This window comes from Apis dorsata, unplaced genomic scaffold (assembly GCF_000469605.1).
Source record: "Apis dorsata unplaced genomic scaffold, Apis dorsata 1.3 scaffold_256, whole genome shotgun sequence".
Taxonomy (NCBI): domain Eukaryota; kingdom Metazoa; phylum Arthropoda; class Insecta; order Hymenoptera; family Apidae; genus Apis; species Apis dorsata.
Window position 1 is genome coordinate 1,494,101 of NW_006263534.1, and position 7,685 is coordinate 1,501,785.

General features: G+C 36.5%; 1 protein-coding gene and 1 long non-coding RNA gene across 9 annotated transcripts in view; one reads left to right on the forward strand and one right to left on the reverse strand.

Moving 5' to 3' along the window:
- LOC116185698 overlaps positions 1–7,636 on the forward strand; it is a 36,810-nt gene extending 29,174 nt beyond the window's left edge. Inside the window, exon 2 of the long non-coding RNA XR_004150571.1 lies at positions 7,030–7,636. This is a non-coding gene — a long non-coding RNA (uncharacterized LOC116185698). The remainder of the gene's footprint in view (positions 1–7,029) is intronic.
- LOC102680347 (protein-tyrosine sulfotransferase) overlaps positions 1–7,685 on the reverse strand; it is a 171,703-nt gene that overhangs the window by 59,644 nt on the left and 104,374 nt on the right. For 4 of the 8 annotated variants that reach the window (XM_031510706.1, XM_031510703.1, XM_031510701.1 and 1 more), the window contains one exon: positions 7,612–7,620. The exons of 2 other annotated variants lie outside the window; for them this stretch is intronic. The gene's annotated coding sequence lies outside the window, so the exon portion shown is untranslated. Of the gene's footprint in view, positions 1–7,493; positions 7,517–7,611; positions 7,622–7,685 lie in introns of those variants that run through there. 2 more of the 8 variants (XM_031510705.1, XM_006616285.2) reach the window with 2 other exon arrangements.

Sequence of the window (7,685 nt, forward strand, 5' to 3'; positions counted from 1 at the left end):
TACTGGTGATGTCGTGTCGAATTTTGCTATTAGAATATCTCGTTTTCAACTTGAAATCTTGAATTTTAAATAATCGTACTTTAAAAGATGATGATCGAGGTGTTGGAAAAATTATGGTTTGAAAATTTCCTCAACACTTTTCATCGATTCGAATTGAATTTCGTTTCGTCACAGTAGCTCAACTAGGAATATCCTTCATTCGTACACGTCAAACTGGTTTGGGCTACGTTTGAAAATCAGAAGCATCGTTGAAATATTACCGATATCGATCATCCTTAGATCCCTGGTTCGAGCAATTGATTTTGAAACTAATTAAGAAAGTTAGCAACTCTATCGAAATTGCAGTCGCGTCAGCCGATCAGTCTTCCGATAGGAGGATTCTACTGAAAGATAAACACCAATCTTATCGATTTAGACATTTCCAAGATATCTCGGATGAAATTGAAACGCCCACTGATCTCATCCGCTTCTAACACGTATACGCAAATAATAGAAATGAAGACGGATTAATCGATCGATCTCATTGCTTTTTTTATCGATCCAGAAAATTTTGAACGCGAAGGGCTACGAAGACTGAAAGTTATTCTATTTAAAGCATCGAGTTCTAAAGATTCTCGAGAGTGAGGAAAATTTGACCTCCAAAGATAAACTAAGAATCCGTTTTCTAACTCAAGTCAAGGATACCGAGCTAAGTAATAGAATAAGGACGCTGGATCACCACTTTTAAAGCGATAATAATTTCGAATTACAAGAAAGCACGACTTATACAGACCAACAAATAAAGAAATTTAGAAGCAAAATTCTTCGTCGCAAGAACCGATTAAAATTAAAAATTTTAACCAACAACTCCATCCCCTCCTCCCCAAAAATATTTTATCGAGAAAAATCCGATCACGGCGCGAAAGATCTGAATGCATTCGACGACAAATATCTGTCTGGAAAGTAGAACTCTCGATAGATCGCAAGAAAGGTAAATTGAACGGTAACAAGCGAAGTAACGCAGCTAAGCTTCCCCCTGAACGAGTATTCCCCTCGTTCGAGAGCGTGGCGGCAGCCCCTGGCGTTCCACCAAATTCATCCATCTTTCATCGCAGCTTCTCCAATAAAATTCACTCGGAAACGCATTCGAGGAGGAGGGGGAGGAGAGGCGGTTCGGCCTGACAAGGCTTTCGTCTCGAACGGATCACCGATTCCTCGTTTCATAAGAATCTTCTTCCTTCCTTCGAAGAAGAGGAACGGAGCCGGTATATCCATATCTCCAAGCGAAGAATATCTTCCTCACCAAAGGAGGGGAGGGGAGGGGGAGAGGAAGAACGTATCAAATTGCCCGAAGACGCCTCTTTTTATCAGCTCCTAACCCACCTCCCCCCCGCGAATCTTCTTAGCATCATCTATCTATCCTAAGTTGAACTACTATCGAGTTTCTACTCGTTGGAGGAAGATAAAGCTTTGAGCAAACTCGAGATAAAAATACGAGGAAACAAGTCTTCTCCCATCTTCTTCGGTCTCGTACTTCTTTGACTTTGAACAATTCTCTTTGAACAACAGTGTCTTCTGACAGTGGAGGACTTAATTGGAAATATTTCGATACTTTTCTATCCATATTTGGAAATCTCAAAATATTATGATTTCTTTTTTTTCTAGAATAATTCGTAGAAATTTAAATATTTTAATCTTAAATGGTATTAAAATCATAAAGAATAAAGTACTTAACTAGAAAGAATAAGAATTTTTAATTTTTATTTTTCGCTAAAAGCTTGGTTAATTGTCACGCTTTGAGGCGCATAAATAAAAGAGGAAACACTGCTCTAAACTATTTCTTTGAAATGTCATGGAATACGATTATAGAAATAATGTATCCATCTATCTTTCTTCTTACGTTCTTTCTTTCATTTCTTCTTTTCAACTCCACGGTGAAATACCCGGTTCAAAGATGTCTCTTTGTGACTCTGAGGTTTTTATTTTTCGAATAACTGTTGGTTTATCGTTACCTCCTGCTTCGTAAGAAAATTCTTCTTCAACTTTTATCCTCCTCCTGTTCTCCTCCTCTCTTGCAAAAAGGATTCTTGACATTTCTAACCGAACACATTTAATATTTCCATAGATGGATGGGTCGAGCGTGCACGCGATAATAGAGGGAAATTCAGCGAGAATTAAAGGGAAAACCCGTTTAATTTCTCCGCAATATCGACCGTAAGCCGCGTTATCGGAGGTTTCAGAAGAGGGTTAACCCTTCGCGTGTAGGATTACTTATTCCAGCGTGAAATTGAACCGCGATCCCGTGGCTGGCCTCCTATGAATCCATACCGGCGATAAAAAAAGGTTCACGATCATCGATCTACGTGGTCACTATAGATGCGGTTACAACGGATATTTCGCATTTTCGAGGATAATCGAACGATTGGATAAGAGGAGATCACTTTTCGAGACAAAGTATAGACAAAGTTTTAGACTTATCGCGAATATACGAATATTCGTCTTCTTGGATAAAATGAATGAATCGAAATAATTTTTTAACGCGACTCTTCTCTATTTCATTGTTTTTTAAAATTTATTTTTGGAATTCACATTCTCGAACGTAGCTATAGGTTTTTTTTTTTTTTGATAATTTTTTGTAACATGCATTCCAATAATTCGAAGCAAGTCAAAATTTAATACCCGATATATCCATTAATCCATGAAATTCAAATTTCGAAGATTTCAAATTCGCACCAATCCGATACAATATTTTTCAATTTTCAAAATTATTAATTCGAGATTATATCTTCGCTCGAACCAGAATCGATATATATCTATATTACGATGCCGATATATATATATATATATATATTTAAACACATAAACGCATAAACATTCCGTTAAATTCCTCGTCGACAAGCGAGATTCGATAGAGCGTAAAATAATTACGAAATAGCCGCCACTTTTTTTCGAATTAGTTATGGAAATAATTACACTTTCGTATACGTTTCTCCGCGTGTACATACGCGTGCGTTTCCAGAAATTTAATTACCGGAGCTCTCAACCGCGAAAACAGAGAAAAATTGCGCGACGACTTTTCGAGAAAGTCGGACGAGAATTCGCGAACGGTGAGCTACTCGAAGTTTGCGCGAGAGCACGCGTGTATGGAAATTTCAATTTTCAGTTTGCGCGCTTCTTTCATTAATTTTTCACGCGCCATCTCGTTGAAAGCCTGGCAAATTTCCACGAATTAACTTTACTCGATCCGATCGGAAGGATATTATCCAGTCGGACTCGTTAAACGCGATTTAAGGCACGAAAACGAGCGTTGAATAAAAAGGGGAGCGAGCGCGTGGAAAATTTCGGATTACGGATTGCGTAATAATGAGATCGGCGAGCAACAATGCTCGTTTCGCGTATTATCGGGGAGGGGCGTTATCGTCGTTATTGGTTGAAAATGGCGGACTGGATTCGATCGTGGATCCGCGGATCAAACGGAACCTATGTAATAGATAGATAAATTGGCCGGATAAAATCGCCAATCTCCCTCTCTCTCTCGTTTGCACGCTGATAATCTTCGCCATTTTAATCTTTCGGCTGCGAATCGAAGTGAATTTCGTTGATCGTTTTAGGGAGATGATCGGAGCGGGAGGTTGGGAAGGGGCGTCGAAGCGTGAAGCCAGATACGAAAGAATGACGACAACTAGGCAAATATTCGATACAAATACATGGTGGAAAAACTGGTTCGATGCAATGCCGGTTAAATTTCGATCGAAATTTACGCTCGAATGGCGTGCTTAGGGAAAAATTGGCCGCGTTCTCATTTTCGTTTATTCGCCGAAGAATCTTCTAGAAGGTGTGTAATAAGTGGGATATGCGAAATATTTAGAATCTTTTTCCTTTTTTTTTTTTTTTTCATTCAAATCCTTTTTGATAAGATAGAGATATTTTGAGATGAACGTATGAAAAGTAGTATAGGTTTGCTTTTTTAAGTTACGTTTCAATTTTTTTAAATTTGAGTAACAGGTTAGTGTTACGTAGTTCTGTTAAATTTACGATATAACGCGACTACGTTTTTTCCCGTCTTAATTTGAATACTTTTTTTTTCTACGTCTGCAAATTAAAGATGAGATCAGTGATAAAGTTGTCTGTTTGGCCACGGCAATGGAAAATTACGTAAAGCGTAAGAGAGGATTAGATTGGCAATCCCGTTCTTTACTCTTTAGCTCTCTTGATTGCTGCTCCATACTTTCTAGAAACTGCTCAAAGCGCGCGATCCAGATTACTTTAAACTCACTATCTAAAATGAAACTTTGGCGGGATGAAGATTACAAATTCCTCGGAGAGGTGAAATTTTCTTTCCAAATAGTTCTTTTTCGAGATCGAAATAAAAAATAAATAAATCCCTATAGAGATTCGCCATTATTTAATTTCCTCGGGCAGAATTTGAAAAATTCATTCATCATAAAAATCGAACGTATCTCACAATTTTTTCCCTCCCCCGTAATAATAATAAAATGGAAATAAATCGTTTTATCGCAATTAATTTCTTATTTCTTAATTCGCGATTAACGCAGTGAAAATTCTCCAATATTGTTCGCTTTCCACGTACGAGGCAACATTAAAAGGGACAAGAGGAATATTCCTCGCTAAAGCATTAACCGCACGATGGAACCTTTTACACGCTCACTGGCCGCACAATTACTAAATTATCCTTCCGTCTTCTTTCTCTTTTCGTCGTACTTATGGCTCGTTATATTCTTATACGTGCGATAAACGCGGACGTCGAGATTACACGGAAGGAAGAGCTCGAATACTTCGAACCTACTCGTGGCCAGGTACGAACCGAGTCTTTCATTTCTCGCTCCATTTTCTTCCTGTGATTAGAGTGATTAGAGACTTCCTCGTGTTCAAATCATTGTCATCCTTCGTTTTTACCATACCTTTTTTAACCCACGTTAATGTATTATCGTGAAAATTTAAAGTAGAGAGACAGAGAGAGGGAGGAGAGAAAGAGAAGCTGGATGAAGTTAAACAACGAGTGAAAAAGCTTATATTTTTAAATAAGAATCGTGATAACGTGCATTATAGGTTAGATTATATATTATTACATATTATATTATAGATTATATTATAGATTAGATTGATTTCTTTTATGTACTTATTTATTTGTTTGTTTATTTTTGGGGAGAATTTTGGGGAAATTTTTAGTAATGAGGTTTTAATATCATATCCGCGATTTCATTCCTATTTATGACTTCTGTTTGGAAGTTCCATTAACGTAAATTTTCCCCCGCCTCTATGCATATTTTATCTAACGCTGAACGTTGAAATATTTAATGTTTGGTAAATTAACTTTTGAGGGATAAAACGGAATGAACTATGGAGCAAAATGAAATATCGTGCCAGTGTTGAAACGAACAAAGCAACTTTGCTCGTGATTTTATACATGCCGGGATAATTTCAAACAGATTAAAACATTTTAAAGAAAGAAAACGAAGTTACGTATCAGTAAAGTAAAGATTTTTCCATTTTCTTAAATTTTTTTACATGGTTTTATTAGAGTATACGATTCTTTCCTGTTCGAAGAGGAGAAGAAAAAAAAAGTTTTGCGAAATCATTTTTCTTTTGATAAGTGAATAAATTTTTAAAAAAGAAAGAGAGAAAAAAAAGATCCACTTAAAACTTCTTGTGCTATTCTTTGCTTTGCCCTTTGATTTTTCCCTATTATTCCTTAACTATTCAAAGCGCAAGTTTCAAAAGTATAAATATAAATAGACTTCCAATTTTGCATTATACAAGTTTATAAATTCAATATAAATTCTTTAGTTTAAGTTTCTAAAATTATTCTTAAGCCACTTAAGACTTCTTCGTACTTCGACTTTCGAAACGAACTCTTTATAATATCAAGAAGTTTAATTCGCATAAAATTCTACCAATATTGACACACAAAATTTCGAATTTTTAAAAAAAATCACTATTTAACACCATTTTATTCATCGATAACCCATCAATCACGAAACTAAGCTATATCTACCTTCTTAACATCGAACTATCAAATTATCACATAAAAGTTCGAATTAAAACATCACTATTCCAATACATACATCTTAACATCATCTAAAAAAATTCTATCTCTAGAAAAAAAAAAACGAAACTCATAAAATAAAATATTTTTAAAAAAAAATACGAATTTCGTCGAATCAGAGAGAAATGAAGAAAGAGAAATTTCAATTAGTCTCCTCTCGACAATTCACCGTCACTTCGATAATACTTCGCGTAGGATGAAGTATCGCGATCTCGACCGGAAACTAGGCCGAAAGCGCGCCTCGTTTAACCCCTTTTTGCCACCCTCTGGACGTTTCTCGCCCCTATCCGCCTATTGGCCAATCGTCGTTCGCGCGGAATAAATCATCAACGATGAATATTAATACGGTTGCCGGTCGATCCGTGCTTCAAACTCGCGTTCACGAACTGGGGCGAGAGAATACGGAGAGATATATATCTTCCTACACCCGCTATAATTTTACTGCCGGATGAAAAAAAATGACGCGCTCTATTTTGCACGGGTTTTATCTTTACCTCGAATTCGGACGCATTGTTTAAAAACGATTTAAAACACGCGCGAGAAATGGAGAAATATATATATACATATAGGATAAAAATTTCAAGCGTTTATTTCTTGTATTTTTTTTACGCGCGAACGCGTATTGCAATCGCGATTGGAATTTGTCGATGATTTTTCGAAAGCGTATTACTATTAGAAAAGTTGCAACGCTTGACCGAGTTTATTAAGCGATCGAGTGAGACGAAAAGAGACGAGGATTTCTTTCTTTCTTTCTTTATTATTGTTATTCAATTTAAGTTTCAATCCAACGTTTTGCTGAGAATTAATCAATCGCAGAAGGGAAAATTTACGATTTATGATAATTCGTGATATGTGATTGCAGCGTACATTTTTTCGAAAGATTTCTTTGATTAAATTTTTGCAACGGATAAAATAAATCAAAATTCCCTAACGCCGAGTTGAAGATATGCGTTACATTATTTAATTATTTATATTTTTTTCAGGGTAAATAAGAACTCCATTTTCCCTCATCAATTATGCAATTCGCACGTTCAATTATAAAACAGAAGCCGTGATAATTTAATATTTTTAAAAACTTTGATGATGAATGATTGTTTGCGGTGCAACTGAAACCAGGCACGAAAAAACGCCTGTTATTTATGGAATGGCCTAACATTTTCCTATAAAGCGAGATAGCACGTGAGAGGGATCGAGGGAAGTAAGTTAATTTTTCTCCGACAAAAGTGGCAAGTCTTTCCTCCCTTGGTGTTTTATCATTCAGATCGCCCTCAAGAAGAAACAAAGTTGTTGAAGAAACCCCTGACCCGGGGTTACAATTTATGCAACTTTAATTCGGCCGCAACAATTTTTTTTAATCGGATTAAGAAGAGGGAGATGGGGAAGTTAAGTTTTGGCGCGCGGCGAGACGCGTATAACGGGAATTTATGTTTCTCCAGAAGTGTTTTACCATTTTTATAGCCTCTCGAGAAACACCTGCGCCGATCTAACGAATGCAAGATTGAATAACAAATCCGGAGCTTGACGCGGAGCTTCACACCCCCGGGGAAACCGAATTGTCCACGTACCTTGGTGATCTGTAACAAGAAAACAGGATTCGTATTGTTATTTCTTTTTTTTTTTTTTTTTTTTTTTTTTTTTT